General features: G+C 41.9%; 1 protein-coding gene across 3 annotated transcripts in view; it reads right to left on the bottom strand.

The window, feature by feature from the left end:
* Positions 1-22,525, bottom strand: part of ARHGEF4 (Rho guanine nucleotide exchange factor 4) — a 330,100-nt gene that overhangs the window by 88,328 nt on the left and 219,247 nt on the right. The gene's annotated exons all lie outside the window — the stretch shown is intronic.

Genomic DNA, 22,525 nt, shown 5'->3' with positions numbered 1-22,525 from the left:
AGGTAAAGGTGAACATGTGCAGGGGAAACGATTCACTGTGCATGCTATTTATTTGCATGAGGATCTGCCTGGTGCTCATGACAATGCTGCATGGTATCAGGAACAAGGAGTTTAGAACGTGTGTCCTGGGAGCAGAAAGCTGATGGAAACAAGTCCAGCATATTTCACTGCACACAAGCCACACCAACACAAGTACCAAATGGGGCTACAGGATGATCTCAGCCTGTGTAAGTGCACAGAAAAAAAATCTAGAAGAAAAAATACTAAAATGTTAAGAATGGATCTAATTGGGAAGAGAGGTTATGGGAAATTTTGTTCTATTCCTTTACACTTATTCTTCTCAGATTTTTAAAAATCACACTGATGCTCACTGCTATTTTACAAAAAATATTATTTACAATACATAGTATTTCCCTAACACAAACATAACAGGTCTAATATATTACTGCGGAGAAGGCAATGGCACTCCACTCCAGTACTTTTGCCTAGAAAATCCCATGGACGGAGGAGCCTGGTAGGCTGCAGTCCATGGGGTCGCTGAGGGTCGGACACGACTGAGCGACTTCACTTTCACTTTTCACTTTCATGCATTGGAGAAGGAAATGGCAACCCACTACAGTGTTCTTGCCTGGAGAATCCCAGGGACGGGGAAACCTGGTGGGCTGCCGTCTATGGGGTTGCACAGAGTCGGACACAACTGAAGTGACTTAGCAATATATTACTGAAATTATAGAAGATAATCCTGTTTTAGGGATTCACACAAAATGGTAAATAAAATCACAATCAAGGGACTTCCCTGTGGTCCAGCAGTTGAGAATCTGCTTGCCAGTGCAGGGGACACAGGTTTGATCCCTGGTCTGGAAATACTCCACATATCTTGGATCAAATAAGCCCATGCGCCACAAAGTACTGAAGCCCACACGCCTAAAGCCTGTGCTCTGCAACAGGAGAGGCCACTGCAATGAGAAGCCCACACACCATAACCAGAGATTAGCCCCCACTCACTGCAACCAGAGAAAGCCCATGCACAGCAACAAAGACCAAGCACAGCCATAAAAATTTTGTTTTCAAAGATCCACAAAATTTGATTCAAGCATATCAGAAACCTTCAAATTTTACATGTTTTGCTCAGAAAATACAAGTTTATCTAGAAGTTTATCTTAAGAAAATGATGAAAGGCTACAAAGATATCCAGTAAAGAGTTTAAAATACTAAATAGTTGTAAACAACCTAAATGCTCACCAATGTATTAACTAAAAATACCATGACATGTCTATAAAATGGATTAACATGTAGCCATGAAAATAATATTGTTGAGAAATATTTAATAACATCTAGAGAAGCCCACAGCATGTTATAGTGTGTGTGTGTGTATGTGGCGGTGGGGGCAGGGGACAGATCATGAAACAATACTGAGTTTCATCTTGTTAATGAAAGGTTTATACACAAAATAAAGATTAGCCAATATATACCATAATGTTAATAGAAATGTTATCTGGGTTGGGAGATTTCAAGTGATTTTTTTCTAAAATTTCTATAATGATTATATATTAATTTTTTAATACTAAAAATCAATAAAAATTAATGCTTTAAATCTGAACTCCAGATCCAATTTCATTTCTTTGAGTCCACATATCACAACTTCATGTGTGATACTAATTTCCAACCCAAGATGCTTCCAGATATGAAACACAGCCTACTCAGATTTAGCCTGAACTGGGAGTTCTGACCTCCAAGGCCAACAGGAAGCCTCCAACCTAAGGAAGTCTCTTCCGGTGCCTCTGGGGTGGACTTCATGGGTATGGAGTGAGGGGAGCCTCGCTTGCCTCTGGTCTCTCTTGGCTGAGTCTGTTGCCAGTGGCCAGCCAGCCTCCCTGTGTACTCACTGGGGCATAGACTGACCTACTCATCCACAGAAAATGTACTCAGCTTGTTTTTCTACCAAGAATTAAATCATTTATTCCATGAATTTATTGAGCATCTACTCCCTCTGTGCTAGGCAATAAATTAGGAACTTTTGCACACAATACTTCCTTTAATCCTCATGAAAATCCTCAGAATCATGTTATGGTTCTGATTTTACAGATGAGAAGCCTGAGGGCAGAGAATCAGGTTGCTTGCTTGCTCTTCACAGTAAGAGACACAGTTGGGATCCAAGCTCCCAAGCCCAGTGCTTCCTACAGGTTATTTCTTTAAAAATAAACTAAAAGATCAATTTTGATGCTTTGAACATTAATCCACATCTATTACTACATTCATAAGCTGCTTTTCCATTAAAATCCAAGTCAATGTGACCTTGACATAGCTAATGCCCACTGCTGAGGTTCTGTGCAGGCTCTGCCAGGAACCCAGTGAGGAGCAGCATCAAAATGTGGAGGTCTGCAAATAAAAACTACAGTGAGGTTATCACCTCACACTGGTAAGAATGGCCATCATAAAAAAAATCCACAAACAACAAGTGCTGGAGAGGGTGTGGAGAAAAGGGAATCCTCTGGCACTGTTGGTAGGAATGTAAATTGATACAACCACTATGGAAGACAGTACGGAGATTCCTTAAAAAAAAACTAGGAATGAAACCACCATATGACCCAGAAATCCCACTACTAGGCATACACCCTGAGGAAACTAAAATTGAAAAAGACACATGTACCGCAGTGTTCACTGCAGCACTATTTACAATAGCTAGGATATGGAAGCAACCTAAATATCCATTAACAGATGAATGGATAAAGAAGCTGTGGTACATGGAATATACAATGGAATGTTGTGCTGTGCTGTGCTTAGTCATTCAGTTGTGTCTGACTCTTTTTGACCCCATAGACTGTGGCCCTCCAGGCTTCTCTGTCCGTGGGGATTCTTCAGGCAAGAATACTCAAGTGGGTTGCCCTGCTCTCCTCCAGGGGATCTTCCCAACCCAGGAATCAAACCTAGGTTTCCCACATTGCAGGCAGATTCTTCACCATCTGAGCCACCAGGAAAGCCCCAATGGAATATTACTCAGCCACAAAAAAGAACGCTTATTAGAACATCAGTTCTAATAAGGTGGATGAATCTAGAGCTTGTTATACAGAGTGAAATAAGTCAGAAAAAGAAAAACAAATATCATATATTAACACATATACATGGAATCTAGAAAGATGGTTCTGGTGAACCTATTTTCAGGGCAGCAATGCAAATGCAGACATAGAGAACAGACTTATGGACAAATGAGCCAGGGAGGAAGGAGAGGGTGAGACGAATGGAGAGAGTAGCATGGAAACATATACACTACCATATGTAAAAGAGATAGCCAATGGGAGTTTGCTGTATGACTCAGGGAACTTAAAACGGGGCTCTGTAACAACCTAGAGGGGTGGGAAGGGGTGGGAGGTGGGAGGAAAGTTCAAGAGGGAGGGGAAATATCTGTACCTATGACTGATTCATGTTGATGTATGGCAGAAGCCAAAGCAATATTGTAAAGCAATTATCCTTCAATTAAAAATAAATTAAAAATACGTGGAGGTCGTTCCACAGTGGAAGGAGATTCACCATCAACTGGGTTCTTTGAGGAGCCTCTTCCGGAAGCCAGAAATTCTGGGCTACCTTTTAACTTCCCAGAGCTGCCTCTCTGGGCTCCCGCCCGGGTGAATCTGGGTCCAGGACAGTGAAGCGCAGCTCACAGACTCCCTGCTGGCCTGGGATGGCCTGGGCATGGGCCTGTACCAGCACAAGGCAGATTCAGTGCTCAGGCTGGCCCAGCCCTTTACTGCCTGGCCACATGCGGGCGGCTGCACCCTTGTCACAGGTCATGGGACTGCTGGAACTGTGGCAGATACATCAGAAGGAAGACATGCAGAAAGTACAGAAAAGTCTGCTTGCTGTGTGAGATGGGTGACACGAGGCTAAAAGAAGCTCCTTCTCCCTGGTGCTTGTGCAGGGAAGTGCTCTTCCCACTGAATTGCCCAAAGCAGGAGAGGCTCTGGGAGAGAGAGCAGGTGCGGACACTTACTAAGCACCTCTTGCCAATTATTTTCCCCCGATTTCACCTGGGTCTCCCTTTACAATCCTGTTTTCTTAGGGACATGGCTGCAGCCTGAACCTGAAGCAGAAGCACTGCTGAAAGGGACTGTGTGGCTAAGGAGATCTCACAGTTGGTTGCGCTGGGCCCCAAATTAGTCTGGCTCTATTGCAGGGGGTGGTCCCGAGATTTGTCCTATAGTCCAGGCCAGCCCTTCTGATGTCTGAGCACAGAACAGCTGCATCTCCACACCACTGCAGCCAGACCCCACTGAGCCCATCTCACCAGCTTTCAAGGAGCCTCTCCACTTCAACTGGCTTAGCAGTCCTGTCTGAGCTGTGCTTTCTAGCAATCAGTGTCTTCACGGCTTCCTGTGTATAAATAGCATCTTTTTAATGAGACTAGAAAGTCCCTTGCAGTAGATCCCTCTTCGAATATCTGTCTGCCCGGCTCATAGAGGCAATTATGATTGTGCTGGCTTCCTGGGAAGACACTGCTTTCCACAGACACCCACTACTGCCTGATCCCCAGGTTCTTGCTGGGCCAGGTTACATCTTGGCTTTCTTATACCACATCTCTTCTTTTGCTTAAGCTTATATCTCTCATTTTATATCACTTGCCTCTGGTCTATGGGTCCCAACTTTTTTTTTTTTTTCACTGTATCTTACACAATTCAGGTTCTTAGTTAAGACAAATGAATTCAGAGAATTGTCCAGATTATTTTCTGAAACTTTCTGAAATGTTTCCACATCCACCTTCATCTGCCTTCTCCCCTCAAAACGAGTTATTTGCTGGCACTACTATCAGCTGATATCAGTGAGTGTAATTCAGAAGGCTCTTTTATAACCTCTCACCCGACTATCTAACCATCCTGGCAATAAACTTGGAGCCCAGGGGAGGCTTGCAGCATCCTAAGGTACAGGTGGAGCAGAAAAACGTGAGCACGAGGTCAGCATCTCCCAAAAGTGTCCCTCAGATGTACATGTGTGGTGTGTGCACGCACACACACAAATTCTGGAGTCAAATGAACTTTGAAAGTGCTACAATGCAAATAAGAAAATCACAGGCTCTTAGATGGTTGACTTGCCTTCCCCAAAGTTATCTAATTGTGGATCCCCTTTTTCACTTAATATTGCTCACAACTAGTGCTGTAGTCTCGGCCACACTCTGGGATGTGTGTTTCTAGTTTCACTTTCACAGTAATTGCCTTAGACAACCTCGTCACACAGCAATTTCCTCACTGCTCAAGAGATCAAATAAGCATTTCAGATGAGACGCAGATGGAATGGAAGAAACATGGTAAACTGATAGACGAGAGGTCAATTTCACGCTACCTAATCAATCATCTGTGTGACGTGATCACCACTGAGTACAGTCTGTGGACTCTCATTTTTCTTCTTTATAAAATAGAACTGTTATGAGGATTAAATAGAACAATTCTTACTTAAAATGGCATTTCTTCTTTCTCTTCCTCATTTGCATTCTTTCAGCAGTTTTCTTTGAGCTACTGACAAACCGAGGGTGGGTAGAGAGATGCTTAGATGACAGATCTGGAAGCCTAGATCACTCAAATTCAGGTTTTAGAATGCACCCAGAATTTGTTTTAATCAAGTACAGTAACACATGTAGACACAGAAATGACCATTATGAAGGAAGAAGTTTATACTCAGTCCCTGGAAATACGAAGCATGGCACACCCTGGCAGGGACAATGGGGAACCATCAGGGTCAGTCAGGAGGCGCAGGGAGGGGGAAGTGTGGGCAAGTCTTTGCTGTGGCTTCAGTGGGAAGGCAAGGTAAGGCAGGTACACTGGCAGGACTGCCCCATCTGAATCACTTCAGTGGGTTCTGGGGTGTAGAAGCTGGCCTACTGGTCTGGCCCCTGACCCTAGAGAGGTTAAGACAGGGCAGAGAGGCACTGAGTGTGACAGTGTGATAAAGGAGGTGGGGCACTAGATGGGATATGGGCACTAGATTGCTAGATTGCATTTGAAGAACATGGGCTCCAGAAATTAGCTAGACCTTCGAGGGGTATTCTCTCTAGTGTTAGCAAGGCCCCAAGACATCAAAGCATTCAGTTCAGTTCAGTCGCTCAGTCGTGTTCTACTCTTTGTGACCCCATGAATCACAGCACGCCAGGCCTCCCTGTCCATCACCAACTCCCGGAGTTCACTCAAACTCATGTCCATCGAGTCAGTGATGCCATCCAGCCATCTCATCCTCTGTCATCCCCTTCTCCTCCTGCCCCCAATCCCTCCCAGCATCAGAGTCTTTTCCAATGAGTCAACTCTTTGCATGAGGTGCCCAAAATACTGGAGTTTCAGCTTTAGCATCATTCCTTCCAAAGAACACCCAGGGCTGATCTCTTTTAGAATGGACTGGTTGGATCTCCTTGCAGTCCAAGGGACTCTCAAGAGTCTTCTCCAACACCACAGTTCAAAAGCATCAATTCTTTGGTGCTCAGCTTTCTTCACAGTCCAACTCTCACACATGACCACTGGAAAAACCATAGCCTTAACTAGACGGATCTTTGTTGGCAAAGTAATGTCTCTGCTTTTCAATATGCTATCTAGGTTGGTCATAACTTTCCTTCCAAGGAGTAAGCGTCTTTTAATTTCATGGCTGCAGTCACCACCTGCAGTGATTTTGGAGCCCCCAAAAATAAAGTCTGACCCTGTTTCCACTGTTTCCCCATCTATTTCCCATGAAGTGATGGGACCAGATGCCATGATCTTCGTTTTCTGAATGTTGAGCTTTAAGCCAGCTTTTTCACTCTCCCCTTTCACTTTCATCAAGAGGCTTTTTAGTTCCTCTTCACTTTCTGCCATAAGGGTGGTGTCATCTGCATATCTGAGGTTATTGATATTTCTCCCGGTAATCTTGATTCCAGCTTGTGCTTCTTCCAGCCCAGCGTTTCTCATCAAAGCATTAGGTAATACATAAAGTGAAAACATGATAACCTAACTGATTCTTTGTACAACTTGGGAAAAGGGTACCTGATCCTGTTTATTGATTCCCAAGTTTTCAACATGTCCAGAACGTAACCCAGCGTCTTCCTACAACCTATTGGTCCTGGACTACTTACCTCAGCGAGAGCATCTCCACCCCTCTGGGCACCCAAGTCAAATGCATGGGAGGTGCAGGTGCCTCTCTCTTGCTCTCTGTGGGCAGTTGCCCCAATGCTGGAAATGGATGACAAGTAGCCTTCAGTGACAGTGCCCTCAGAGACTGCTGCACCTTCAGAGAGCCATCATAGCCAAGGCTCTGCCCCTTCCTGGAGTGGTCCACAATCAATTTATATGGAAGGATAAAGTCCTCACCATCTCAGCCCAAGCTAAGACAACTGTGAAGGACCATTCTAGCTCCTGTGTAACTGGGAAGTTGGCCATGGCAGTTGATGGATCTGCATCATAGCTGATTCCTTCCTTTGCCGACTACCCCCTCTTTTCTCTCCTTTCATGCATGTCGATCCCAAAGACACTCAATAAACATCCTGTGTTCTAAATTCTGTCTGAGGTTGCTTCCCAGGAAATCCAACCTATGACACCAATCTACTACCAAGTCTGGGCAATACCTCCTACTAAACCTTTTGAAGTTTACTTTCAAGTCTTTCCCTACTGTTAGTGTTTCAGTTCATGGCCACCATTACATCTTGCTTAGATAACCACAGGAAGTTTCAGTGGCTCAGTGGGTGAAGAACTGCCTGCAATGCAGGAGACACAGAAGATGTGGGTTCTATCCCTGGGTCAGGAGAAGGAAACTCCAGTATTCTTGCCTGGAAATCCCAGGACAGAGGAGCCTGGTGGGCTACAGTCCATGGCGTCACAAAGAGTCAGACATGACTGAACACGCATGCAACATCAATGTTGACAACCACAAAAGACTTTAAGGGGTCTAACTCCTGGTCAAAAACCTACAGTGATCTTTCAGGTCTGACCAAAGGGAGTTACACAGACTTCTACCTGGGAAAGGTACCCTATTCACAGCGGAATTGGTGCACAGCAGTCTCTGAGGGGGGTTACAATCAGGACTCAGGCCTCTTGGCTGGCCATGCTCCACACATAGCTGCATCCCTAGCCCGGGTGCTTCTATATTCAGATTTGGGGAAACCTTGAAGACACTTTTCTCCAGTATCATCCAGTAGTCCTATCCTTTCCCTGCTGCCTATCCCTGGTGCCCTGTCTATAAAATGAGTCCTCTGTTCTGGGGTCTCTCCTCAGTGAGACATTCTTTCCATCTGTGCAGATATGCAGGAAAAGGGAACATTATGGGAACCAGTGCTTTCTCCTCTTGCTTACACTATTGTAGTGAGTGGTTAAAGGCCAGACTGTTACTCTCATTTTGATGTCTCAATCAATTTTGTCAAAGCCTAGCCACCCAGCACTCTCTAGCTCAGTACAATTTTTGATGGACTCTACTTGTTTTCTGTACAAAAATGACCTTTCAAAGTGAAATTTGCACCCAACATTAACCAAGATAGACCATATTTTGAGCCATAAACTAAAGCTTAAAATTTTTTAAAGAAACTAAATCAAACAAAATATGTTTTCTAACCAAATCAAACTTGAAATCAATAAAAAATATTTGGGAAAATCCAAAGTTTGGAAGTTAAAAACACATTCTAAGTAACCTATAGATAAAAGAGGCACTCACAAGGGAATCTAGAAAATATTTTTAATTGAATAAAAATTAAAATCTGACATCAAAATTTGTGAGATACAGCTAAAGCAGTGCTTAGGGGAGGATTCATAGGTTTAAAGGAGAAGGCAATGGCAACCCACTCCAGTACTCTTGCCTGGAAAATCCCATGGACAGAGGAGCCTCGTAGGCTGCAGTCCATGGGGTTGCGAAGAGTGGGACACGACTGAGCGACTTCACTTTCACTTTTCACTTTCATGCATTGGAGAAGGAAATGGCAGCCCACTCCAGTGTTTTTGCCTGGAGAATCCCAGGGATGGGTGAGCCTGGTGGGCTGCCGTCTATGGGGTCGCACAGAGTTGGACACGACTGAAGTGACTTAGCAGTAGCATAGGTTTAAATAATTCTATTAGAAAAGAAGAAAGGTCTTGAATCAACTGTCTTACACCTTAGGAAACTAGAAAGAGAACAACAGAATAAACCCAAAGAAAGAAAAGACAGGAAATAAAGACAAAAGAGGAAGTCAATGAAATTAAAAACTGAAAAACAGAGAAAAATAAATGAAACAAAATCGGTTCTTTGTAAAGTCAACACAATTGATAAACCTCTTGTCAGACTGACTTAAAGATAAAAGAAAGTACAAATTACCAATTACAGAAATAAAAGAAAACAGACTGTAAATGCATTAAAAACACAATAGGGAATATTAGGAATACTCTATGCCCAACATTCAACAACTTAGTTAAAATGAACCAATTCCTTGAAATATCTTAAACCATCAAAGGTTTATTCCCTGAATAAGCCTGTATCTATGAAGAGAACTGAGTTCATAGTAAAACAAACAAAACAAACAAAAACCTTCTAACAACAACAGCAAAGTCCTCCAGGCTCAGATAGCCTCACTTTGGATTCTACCAAACATTAACAAAACAAAAAATAATCCCAAGTCTACACAATCTCTTTCTGAAAACAGACAAGGAGGCAACAGTTCTGACAATGTTCAAGCTGATCCCTCTGCCCACAGAAAACAGAGAAACTGCCTCCTTTGGTGATCTTTCCATGTTCTTTGAAAGGGCGAGTCACAAAGGACCATTCTACTCTCCCACATCCTGAGATAAGACCACGTATGCCCTTCTTTAGTGACTCCCTTGTTCTATAAAACCCCTAATTTTCTCCTTTTTTCTTTGAGACTTTCCTCACTAAAGTGCATCATCCCTATTACAACAGATTGAGTAAAACCACCTCCTCAGTTGCCCCGTGCATCCTGTCGCTGGCACTTTTGGGGCTGTGACTTGCATAGGGCCAGACCTTGCCTTGATCCCTGCTTACTCCACACAGGTGATGAGCCTCTCCTTCCTGGTCAGTGACGGAGAAAAATGGTATGTTTCACACCTGATCTCCAGACTTGCGTCCATCAGTAGCATGATAAGGATTTGATTCTGATACCTTTTCAGTAATCACTTGATTTCTGGTGCTGAACTCTTTGGGTTTCATAGTCTGACCATTTGGTGATCTCTGTCAATAGATGAAGATGAAGTTCTCTATAGTTTTATAGAGAACCTGTTTCTGTTGAGTGGAAGATAGCAGGCAATCTGGTTAGTTTTCCGCCTTAAGTTCAAATCAAGAATTCCATGCCCAGCCAGAAGTGGGTATCTGGACAGGTGAGTTTTATGTTTCTGGATCACGAGTGACTCACAGTTGACATTGTATAATTGAAGTTTTTGTCTCTGTATATCTATGTATTTACATGTTTATAATTCAGAAAAGCCTTTCCCTCTCACTGCGTGAATATTTTCCTAACTCCAGATAGTATAACCAAATTAGATGATAAGATCTCTTAAAAATTGTTTTATTTTTGGCTGTGCTGTCTTTGTCGCTGCTTGCAAGCTTACTCTAGTTGCAGGGCGTAGGGACTACTCTCTAGTTGCGGTGCCCGGGCTGCTCATTAAGGTGACTTCTCTCGTTGTGGAATACAGGCTGTGTGTGTGTAGGCTCAGTAGCTGCAGTGGGCTTAGTTGCCCCATGGCATGTGGAATCTTCCTGGACCAGGGACTGAGTTCATGTTCCCTGCATTGGCAGATGGATTTTTAACCACTGGCTGCTGCTAAGTTGCTTCAGTCATGTCCGACTCTGTGTGACCCCAGAGACAGCAGCCCACCAGGCTCTCCCATCCCTGGGATTCTCTAGGCAAGAATACTGGAGTGGGTTGCCATTTCCTTCTCCAATATACAAAAGTGAAAAGTCAAAGTGAAGTCGCTCAATCGTGTCTGACTCTTTGCAACCCCATGGACTGCAGCCTACTGGACCACCAGGGAAATTGAGATTATAAGATCTCTTAAAGAAGCTTTATTCTGATTGGCCTAGAAATAAATATTTATATAAGTTGAATATTCCAAATATTACCAGAAGTTAAGGAAATTGAATCTCAAATATTTTCAATGTGAAAAACAGAGGTATTCTCATAGAAACTAAGAAACACTTCAAGTAAATTTAGGTAAATCTTTTGACAAATAAGACTAGCTTAATATTTGGTTTAAGAAACAGAGCTATGTCTTCTTTGTGTTAAATAACTATCCATGTTAAATAATATATTTGTAAATTTTAATTTTGCTTGGGTATGTTCTTCCTAAACTTATATGAGCTTACTGATTGTATAAGCTAGCATCATATATACTAAATGTTTAAGATTATGAAAAATGTACATTTGTACCTAACCAAATTGAGTCATTATTCTGACAAACTTTCAACAGGAAGTATGTCAGCTTGAAGATAATTTCTAAGAGCTTTAAGTAACTCAACCTTGGAGTTAACTGTTGAATGGCAAAGGTATCTAGATAATTTCAGTAAAATAGAATACTGCATCGTTGATACTAAATAGAAGTTAAGTTTATGTATTCTTGCTTTTTATTTTTATATGCTACAGAGAGACTGCATATATTCAGGCCTGTTAATCAATGTGTTCGCTTTTTCCACTTTGAGAAGCTCTGCTATAAGAGATGGAGAAGGCACTGGTGACCCACTCCAGTACTCTTGCCTGGAAAATCCCATGGACGGAGGAGCCTGGTGGGCTGCAGTCCATGGGGTCGCGAAGAGTCAGACACGACTGAGCGACTTCACTCTCACTTTTCACTTTCATGCATTGGAGAAGGAAATGGCAACCCACTCCAGTGTTCTTGCCTGTAGAATCCCAGGGACGGGGGAGCCTGGTGGGCTGCTGTCTCTGGGGTCACACAGAGTTGGACACGACTGAAGCAACTTAGCAGCAGCAGCAGCAGCTATAAGAAATATAGTAGAGCTACATCTGTATCTGTAGATACACAAAGTCTATGTCATGGTCAAAGCTGACTAGGAGTTGATGGGTTTTTAAGTAAGATTTTCAAAAGGAACTTTAGTATATAATATTATACTGATAAAAAAAGATTTTGATGTTCTATTAAAAGGAAAACATTTTCTTAGATTATTGGTCAGCTATTTTTTTTCGGGCCACACCACATGGCCTGCAGAATCTTGGTTCTCTGATCAGAGATCTAACCCAGGTCCCTAGCAATGGAAGCATGGAGTCCTAACCATTGGACTACCAGGGAATTCCCTACTGGTCTGCTCTTAGTAAGAGGTTGTGGAAGGTTATTAATTGCTTTCTGTGTAATCTGCCTACATAGTAGAGATTCTATGTATTATCAAAATCATTCCTTTGTGCTTGATGCTGACTTTGTTATGACTTTGATTATTTAAGAAAACAAAAGTTTCTTAGTTAGGAAATAGATAAGGCTCCTTAAATAATGTTTATTTTAGAAATATTTTATAAGTTAGCCAAGTACTGTTCTCAGTAACCCAGATCCAACTTAATCAGTGTTCAAATCTTGTGACAATTTTTGATATTTTACGTTTCCAAAATTAAATCCTAAATGATGACTTTTCCACCTAAAACTGTCTTTGTGATTTCCCAGAGGGCTCCTGGAAAATCATAATGCATTTGTTCTCTCACCTTATAAAAAAGTCAAGTGCTAGATATATTTAGGCATATTTGATACTGATGAGTCAAATGGGAAGAGCTGTCAAGCCAGAAGAGTTGCATGGCTTTCCCTTTGTTGTTGTTCAGTCGCTAAGTCATATCCAACTCTTAGCAACTCCATGGATTGCAGCACACCAGGCTTCCCTGTCCTTCACTATCTCCTGGAGTTTGCTCAGATTCATGTCCATTGAGTCAGTGATGCTATCTAACCATCTCATTCTATGCCGATCCCTTCTCATTTTGCTTTCAATCTTTCCCAGCATCAGGATCTTTTCCAATCATTGAAGCTTCAGCATCAGTCCTTCCAACGACTATTCAGGTTGTTTTCCTTTAGGACTGACTGATTTGATTTCCTTGATGTCCAAGGGACTCTCAAGAGTCTTCTCCAGCATCACAATTCAAAAGCATCAATTCTTCAGTGTTCAGTCTTCTTTATGGTAATTCTCACATCCACACATAACTACTGGAAAAACCATAGCTTTGCCTATACGGACTTTTGTCGGTAAAGTGATGTCTGTGTTTTTTAATATGCTATCCAGATTTGTCATCCATTTCCTTTCAAGGAGCAAGCATCTTAAGTTGTGGCTTCAGTCACTGTCCACAGTGATTTTGGAGCACGAGAAAATAGTCTGTCACTGCTTTCACTTTTTCTCCTTCTGTTTGCCATGAAGTGATGAGACCAGATGCCGTGATCTCAGTTTTTTGAATGTTGAGTTTTAAGCCAGTTTTTTTCACTTTCCTCTTTCACCCTCATCAAGAGGCTCTTTAGTTCTTTGCTTTATTGATGTTTATTAATATACAGATGCTCATATACAGAGCTGATTCAGACTTATTGAATCTATATGTAGATATTTTTGTCATATTCTAACTGTATACTTGCCATATTCATAACATAATTTGGTTAGGATTTTTACATCCTGAAGATTTGTCCTCTGCAAAGATCATCCTCTGTACAGATTCCCTGCAAATGTTCATCCATTTTAATAAACTAGATGTGATGTTAATGGCCTTCTTTAAGAATAGAGTTAGTCATTATGTTTATAGTTATGATGTCTCAGGTTTTTGTAACTGAATTCATTATCTTGCTTTGTACACTGCAGAAACAACTAAATTTCCTTGTCCATTACATTATTATTATGAATTCTCAACAGATCTTTCATTTTAATGTTCTATCTCCTAGATGTACAAGAACCCTCTTTTGTTTTTCTCACATTATCTTTAACTCATAAATTGCCACTTAGTAGACTATACTTTAGGAGAAGGCAATGGCACCCCACTCCAGTACCCTTGCCTGGAAAATCCCATGGACGGAGGAGCCTGGTAGGCTGCAGTCCATGGGGTCGCTAAGAGTCGGACACAACTGAGCGACTTCACTTTCTCTTTTCACTTTCATGCATTGGAGAAGGAAATGGCAACCCACTCCAGTGTTCTTGCCTGGAGAATCCCAGGGACGGGGGAGTCTGGTGGGCTGCCATCTATGGGGTCACACAGAGTCAGACACGACTGAAGTGATTTAGCATAGCGTAGCATAGACTATACTTTGTAAAGTTAAGTGAAACACTTGTAAATGATATCTTTTTCTCCCTGTCTGGCCCCTCCAGAATTTAAAAATTCTTACTGAGTATTCTTATTTTCAAAGCAATGTAATTATTTGTGTAGGTTCAATAAGAATCTATCCTCCTTGTCAATGGAAGGAGTACCTGGAACACTGGCTATGCAATCGAACCCTTGCCTAGAATGACATATTTGGGAATGATTTGATCTAGTCATATGTAACCAGTCACTGTGAGTAGTTAAGGCTGACTTCATGGAGTCAATGTTTACAAAGCTCTCTTGGAAAAGTGGCCTGATGTCAGGTTAATAGGGTTCCAAGAACAGAATTAGGTGATTTACATACCTGATTTTAACAGTTACTAGAAAGCTACAACAATCAAGACTCACGTGGTATGGGCAAAAGAACAAACCCTTAGTTCAGTGGAAAAGAACAGGGAGTTCAGACACAAACAGATTTTGCTGAAAACACAGGTTTTCAGCAAAGGTACAAAGGCAATTCAGTGGAGAAAGAAGTTTTTGAATTAAATGGTGCTACAACATTTGCACATGCACATGCAAAAAAAAGAACTTTCACCTTCATCTCAAACCTTAAAAAGTTAACTCAAAATGGATCAAAGATCTAAGTATAAAATATAAGACTATAAAACGTTCCTGAAGAAAACACAGGAAAAACTCTTTGTGTCCTCAGGTTCAGTCAAGATTTCTTGACTATAACACTAAATGTATGATACATAAAAGAAAAACTATAAATTAAATCCAATTAAAATTACAAATTTTTTCTTTGCAAAAGAAACTATCAGAGAATTAAAATACAAGCCACAACTGGAAACAATATTTGCAAATCTAATATCTGACAAAGTACTTGTACTCAGGACACAGTATACAGAACTCTCAAAACCCAATAATAAGAAAAACTGGCAAAAGATTCAGGTACTTTCACCAAAGAAGATATAAATATAGAAAATAAGCATATGAAAAATGTTCAACATCAATAGTCTTTAGGAAATGACAAATTAAAACCAAATGAAACATTACATACCTAACAGAATGAGTTAAAAAACGCAATACTAAGCATGGTCAAGATTCTGAGCAATGGTAACTGTCATACTTCAATGGTAGCTACTTTGAAAAGAAGTTTGGGGTTTCTTATAAATGACAAAATGATCTCCGTTCAAAAATGAAAAATGATCTCTGTTTGTTTCCATTTAATATCACAGTAATCCAAGTCTATGCCCTGACCAGTAATGCTGAAGAAGCTGAATGATTCTATGATGACCTACAAGATCTTCTAGAACTAACACCAAAAAAAAAGATGTCCTTTTCATAATAGGGGACTGGAATGCAAAAGTAGGAAGTCAAGGGATACCTGGAGTAACAGGCAAGTTTGACCTTGTAGTACAAAATGAAGCAGGGCAAAAGCTAACAAGAGTTTTGCCAAGAGAACACACTAATCATAACAAACACCCTCTTCCAACAACACAAGAGATGACTCTACACATGGACATCACCAGATGGTCAATATCAAAATCAAACTGACTATATTCTTTGCAGCCGAAGATGGAGAAGCTCTATATAGTTAGCCAAAACAAGACCGGGAGCTGACTGTGGCTCAGATCATCAACTCCTTATTGCAAAATCCAGACTTAAATTGAAGAAAGTAGGGAAAAACACTAGACCATTCAGGTATGACCTAAATCAAATCCCTTACGATTATACAGTGGAAGTGACAAACAGATTCAAGGGATTAGACCTGACAGAGTGCCTGAAGAACTATGGACGGAGGTTCATGACATTGTACAGGAGGTAGTGATGAAAACCATCCCCAAGAAAAGAAATGCAAAAAGGCAAAATGGCTGTCTAAGGAGACCTTACAAACAGCTGAGAAAAAAAGAGAAGCCAAAGGCAAAAGAGAAAAAGAAAGATATATCCATCTGAATGCAAGGAGAGATAAGAAAGCCTTCTTAAGTGAACAATGCAAACACAGAGGAAAACAATAGAATGGGAAAGACTAGAGATTCTTCAAGAAAAATAGAGATAGCAAAGGAACATTTCATGCAAAGATGGGCACGATAAAGAACAGAAATGATATGGACCTAATAGAAATGGAGATATTTAGAAGTGATGGCAAGAATACACAGAAGAACTATACAAAAAAGATCTTAATGACTCAGATAACCACAATGGTGTGATGACTCACCTAGAGCCAGACATCCTGGAATTTGAAGTCAAGTGGGCCTTAGGAAGCATCACTATGAACAAAGCTAGTAGAGGTAATGGAATTTCAACTGAGCTATTTCAAATCCTGGAAGATGATTCTGTGAAAGTGCTGCACTCAATATGCCCGCAAATTTGGAAAACTTAGCAATGGCCACAGGACTGGAAAAGGTCAGTTTTCATTCCAATCCCAAAGAAAGGCAATGTCCAAAAATGTTCAAACTACCGCACAATTGCACTCATCTCACATGCTAGCAAAGTAATGCTCAAAATTCTCCAAGAGACGTCAACAGTGCATGAACCGAGAACTTCCAGATGTTCAAGCTGGATTCAGAAAAGGCAGAGGAATCAGAGACCAAATTGCCATCATCATCAAATTGTTGGATCATAGGAAAAGCAAGAGAGTTTCAGAAAAGCATCTACTTCTTCTTTATTGACCATGCCAAAGCCTTTGACTCTGTGGATCACAAGCTGGAAAATTCTTAAAGACATGGGAATATCAGACCACCTTAACTGCCTCCTGTGAAATCTGTATGCAGGTCAAGAAGCAACAGTTAGAACTGGACATGGAACAACAGACTGGTTCCAAATCAGGAAAGGAGTACATCAAGGCTTTATATTGTCATCCTGCTTATTTATCTTATATGCAGAGTTCATCATGTGAAATGCTGGGCTGGATGAAGCACAAGCTGGAATCAAGACTGCTGGTAGAAATATCAATAACCTCAGATATGCAGATGACACCACCGTTATGGCAGAAAGTGAAGAAGAACTAAAGAGTCTCTTGATGACAGTTGAAAGAGGAGAGTAAAAAAGTTGGGTTAAAACTCGACATTCAAAAACTAAGATCATGGCATCCAGTCCCATCATTTCATGGCAAACAATGGAAACAGTGACAGACTTTATTTTGGGGGGCTCCAAAATCACTGTGGATGGTGACTGCAGCCATGAAATTAAAATATGCCCGCTTCTTGGAAGAAAAGCTCTTACCAATCTAGACAGCATATTAAAAAGCAGAGACATTACCTGGCTGACAAAAGTCCGTCTGGTCAAAGCTATGGTTTTTCCAGTAGTTATGTATGGATGTGAGAGTTGGACTGTAAAGAAAGCTGAGTGCTGAAGAATTGATGCTTTTGAACTGTGGTGTTGGAGAAGACTCTTGAGAGTCCCTTGGACTGCAAGGAGATCCAACCAGTCCATTCTGAAGGAGATCAGCCCTGGGATTTCTTTGGGAGGACTGATGCTAAAGCTGAAGCTCCAATACTTTAGCCACCTGATGCAAAGAACTAACTCCTTAGAAAAGACCCTGATTCTCAGAAAGACTGAAGGCGGGGGAGAAGGGGATGACAGAGGATGAGATGGTTGAATGGCATCACTGACTCAATGGACACGAGTTGAGCAAGCTCTGGGAGTTGGTGATGGACAGGGAAGCCTGGCATGCTGCAGTCCATGCAGTTGCAAACAGTCGGACACAACTGAGCAACTGAACTGAACTGAGTTTCTTATAAAGTTAAATATTCATTTACCAAATGATCTAACAATTCACTCAAATGTATGTACCCAAGAGAAACATAACTTACATCCATAGAGAGACTCATACACTAATGTTCACAGAAGTTTTATTTGTTATAGACAAAAACTGGAAATAATCTAAATGTCAATCAATTAGTGAACTAATAAGCAAATTGTGGTACATCCTTTCAGGGGAATATTATTTGGCAATTAAAAGGAGAAAATCAATTATTGATGCAGGCAAAAACATATGCATTATGTCAGGGAGAATAGCCAAACTAAAAAGAAAATATGATATAACTCCATTTATATGACATTCTGGAATAGGCAAAGCCATCTGTATAGAGAGTAGCCTAGCCAGCAACTGGAGGTGGGTGAAGGGGTTGACTGCAAAGAGGCAGCTTTAGTTTTTTAGAGAGATGAAAGTTCTACATTTTGATTATGGTGGTGGTTATACAGGTGCTTAAATGTATCAAAACTCACAGCATTATACACCAAAGAGAGTAACTTTTACTGTGTATAACTTTAAGAAAAATACAGAAAGATGGAAAAAAGTATGCAAGCAACTTGGTCACATCAACCTTCTGCCTGAAACCTTTCCATGGCTCCAACTGTCAGTCCACATTTTCTAGCACACAGCCACAGTCTGGTCTTCTTGTCTCCAGCCTCATCTCTTGCTATGCTCCTCATTCAATACCATTTGCAGTTCCTGCATATTGAGGCATAGTACCTAGCACAGGTGCTCAGTTAGCGTAGGTTCCATTCCTTCATACATCGTTCTGCATTTGTTTATGTTAGCCCTTTCCCCTCAAAGCTCTTTCTACTCCTCACCACACTTAACTTGCAGGCAGTAAGTCTCAGGCAATACCTCCTCCTGACATGTCTCTCTAAACCACTTCCTCCTTGTCTCTGCCCCCCATAATAAGTTGGGTCTGACACACTGCTTCTGCGCTTCCTTATCTGTAAAGACAAAGATGTTCAAGCCTTGCATATTCTGACAAAAGGACTGATTTTTCAGTTGGCTCCTGGAAGACTGACTCTTAAGTCCTTAAAATATTCCTGTCCACTAACAGAGTCTTTCATACCTGGGACCTTGGAACATGCCAGATAGTTTACACTAATTATATGATTTGTGCTAGGGCCCTTGAGCTACACTGTATTAGTGGCCTCTGGACGGACTGAAGATTAAATAAGTAAGGTTGGTCTTTTGTATGCTGCATGCCTAAGTAACTGACTGAGAATGAAAACCCTAGACTTCAAGGCTTGGGTGAACTTCCCTGGTCGTCAATACTTCCTACATGTTGTCACCATGTTGCTAGGAGAATGGAGCACTGTCCATGGGATTCTACGAAAGGGCATATTTGGAAGCCTGTGCCTGATTTCTCCTGAACTCTGTCCTATGTACCTTTTGCCTAGGTTTTAATTTGAATCCTCTCACTGTAAGATATTGGAACTATGAGTATGACCACTTTTAGAGAATTATCTACTGAGAGTGGTTCTGGCACATCAAACTATTGTGTTGACTTCAATCAGAGCACTTATCATAATGAGCTGACACTGCCTGTCTCTCTCTGTGCTGTGATTCCTTCAAGGGCAATGACCTTGGATGATTTGTCTGCCATCTCTGGTGCCTAGTGCTGTGCCCAGAAAATGATGTGTTAAATAAATGTCTGATTGCAAGAGAGGCACAGTCTCTTCATGAGTCTGATTCCCTCCTGAGCCAGGAAACCACCTCCAGGGCTTGAAGAGGAATGCAGATGTAGCATGGGTTCTCTCCCAAGAAATCATGCATAAGGACAGGTAGTAAGAACTGTCAACCCTAGAAGCCTGAATTAAGAATTAAGCCTGTGAGACAAGACATCCAGAATAGGAATTTTAAAAACCTCAGCCAAGTAACAGCAGTGTGATAGCGTAGCAGAGGGCTACAGAGGCTATTGTCACTTAAGGGGAGATGAGAACAGGGAGCAGAAAGAAGAGCCATGGAAATTTTACTCTGTTAACTACGTTTTATTTTCAGAATTTGCTTTCTCCAAATTAGGATAAGTAACATTACAGTGGAAAATGTCAAGATTGGATATTTAAAATTCAAGAAGTCTTTGGAAACAAGGAACGTCTATACTGTTCTCTGCTGGATTCCCTGCTAATGTTCTGCCCTGCAGGTTAGCTGCAATTCCAGTCTCAAGTATTAGCCTTTCTGGCTCTTGCTGACAGCTTTTAAAATGTTTAGCAATATTTTCTATCACAAAAATCACAACACCAATACTTAGGTTTTGCTAAGGCTCTTTTACTGGTAATTCTTAACCTTAAGCAATAAACACAGCTCAATTCAACACACCTGTACTTTGTCTTAGAGTCACCATTCAAAAAGAAATACAATATGCGATAAATGCAAACTCACTAGCAGGAAAATGAAAGTCGCTCAGTTGTGTCTGACTCTTTGTGACCCCGTGGACTATACAGTCCATGGAAATCTCCAGGCCAGAAGACTGGAGTGGGTAGCCTTTCCCTTCTCCAGGGGATCTTCCCAACCCAGGGATGGAACCCAAGTCTCCCGTACTGCAGGCGGATTCTTTACCAGCTGAGCCATAAGAGAAGCCACTAGCAGGAACCCACCTTAAATCAACATCTCTGACTAGAGTCATGGAGTTGATTAGAAAAAAGGTCAGACCTTAGATTCCCATCTCCTCATTTTGAAAATGGGAGTACCTGGGACCCAGAAAAATAGCCCTGGCTGTTGAATAAAGACAACAGTGACCAGGCAAGTAGCCAAGACATTATTCCAATATGTGAACTGCCCCAGGATTCTGCTTTTCTCTGATGGGGCTGGCATAGGCTTCACTCCAAACCTAGCAGAGTCCCCTGATAAGACACACTAATCCAGGCCTGAAAGTGAAAGTCACTCAGTTATGTCCAATTCTTTGCGACCCCATGGACTATACAGTCCGTGAGATTCTCTAGGCCAGAATGCTGGAGTGGGTAGCCTTTCCCTTCTCCAGGGGATCTTCCCAACCCAGGGACTGAATCCAGGTCTCCCGCATTGCAGGCGGATTCTTTACCAGCTGAGCCACAAGGGAAGCCCAACAGTACTGGAGTGGGTAGACTTTTCCTTCAACAGGGGATCTTCCTGACCCAGGAACTGAACCAGGGTCTCCTGCACTGCAGGTGGATTCTTTACCAACTGAGCTATTCTAGTCAAACATGACCTAGCTGGGAAACTTTGAGTATGTTATTGCATCTCTCTGACCCTATTTTCATATCTGGATTGTAGGATAGCAATGGATTTTTATGTGGTTAATGAAATAACATGGAGCCTTATGCCTGGCATATGTAGAAGTTACTCAAGAAATGTACCTTCCCTTTCTTTTTTCCATCAAGTTCTCTATGGCAGCCTTTCCAATGAGATTTCCTCAACTGAACTACAGACACCCCCAAAATTATTTGAATGCTACCAAGGATGTTATATCCATTTCAAAAGAATATAATTCATTCATTGCATACAATCGGTGCCTCTGGACATCAGGACTTAATTTTCTTTAGGAATTCAGTTAAAAGATGGTTCCACGGACTCCCACAGCTATACGGGGTTCATGTACCCTTTCATACTTCTAGTACAGAACATGTACTAGAAGTATGTCAACTCTCATGTCAACTCTTCCAGTATCATGTTGCTTTAAACCCTCCCCTGCCACTGCAGGGGCAACTCTGAGCCCCTTGAGAAGCTTTCTGGGCCTTAGCTTTTACCTTGTCTCCCTTCACCCCACCTTTCTCCAACATCCACCCACCCTACATCTTCATGCACATACAGCTGTTATCTCTCAACTCATCTATGCTGCCTCAGTTCTCCCAGCCTAGTCCAGACAGTCCATGGATCTCAGGAGTGTCCAATAAACCTAGGCTTCTGCCATATTCATCTGCCTTCTGCCTGCCCTGGGGGCTACCAGGGCTACACTCCACACAAACCTCCCCCCTCCCCAGGGGTTCTTTGTGCCGGTCTGCCATTGCTGAGGAGGAGCAGTAATTCACTTGACTGTAGAAGTGGAAGGAAAGTTATCTGGGCAAAGAGAAGAAAGGGTTCATTTGCCAATTTGCTTAAAGTTCCCCTTTGGTATTCATCTAGTTTGGTTTTCTTAAACTGAGGGCTATTTAAGCACTCCAGAGAGGAGGGAAAGGAAAGTTTCAAGGGAACTGGGATGGGAGGGAGGAGCTGCAGAATTCTGAAATTGGAGGGTACACCAACAGCTGAGTCATTTAACTTTTCTGAGTTTCCCCTGTTTGTTCTGAGACAAGACAGATTAGAGTCATGGAGTGCTCAGTGCAGGTGAGTGGGCATCCTTCTTCAAGTCTACTGAGTTCAAACCCTTTATCTGCCATTCTTGGTCGTCTTACACTCAAGCCAACCTGAACTCCTCCTCAACCTGGCCTGTGCTCCATCCAGGAATGGTGGGGACACGAACGGCACAACGAAGGGGGAGGGGATGCCACAAGACAACCCTGTGTATCTGGAGCCCTGCAGCTTTCACAGGCTGCACCCCAACCCCCATCCAGAAGCATAATGGGTGCACTACCTCTGTTTCCCCGGCAGCACCTGTCTTCCTTTAT

Source organism: Bos javanicus, chromosome 2 (assembly GCF_032452875.1).
Source record: "Bos javanicus breed banteng chromosome 2, ARS-OSU_banteng_1.0, whole genome shotgun sequence".
Classification (NCBI taxonomy): Eukaryota; Metazoa; Chordata; class Mammalia; order Artiodactyla; family Bovidae; genus Bos; species Bos javanicus.
This window is presented reverse-complemented; position numbering and strand designations above follow the sequence as displayed.